The sequence below is a fragment of the Plasmopara halstedii genome (assembly GCF_900000015.1).
Source record: "Plasmopara halstedii genome assembly, contig: Scaffold_1898, whole genome shotgun sequence".
Classification (NCBI taxonomy): Eukaryota; Oomycota; class Peronosporomycetes; order Peronosporales; family Peronosporaceae; genus Plasmopara; species Plasmopara halstedii.
The window spans coordinates 220,244-220,466 of record NW_020188806.1 but is presented as its reverse complement, the minus strand read 5'-3'; positions in this window follow the sequence as shown (position 1 = coordinate 220,466).

The window sequence follows — 223 nt, the reverse complement described above, 5'->3', positions numbered from 1 at the left end:
TTCTTCTCCTGTTATACCATATACAATTGTATATAGCTATGCGCTATCGTCTACTGTCACACGTTGGGTCAGGGTCGACGCCCTGCTTATTGCAGATATCATATGGCTTCGCCGTCTCCTCTCTATAGATGTTTTGCGTCTCATCGAGACCCGTGACATGCAGCGACTGTTCGAAATGTTAGCGGTGCTCAGTGGATTACGTGCCACTACACGTGCATAGCAG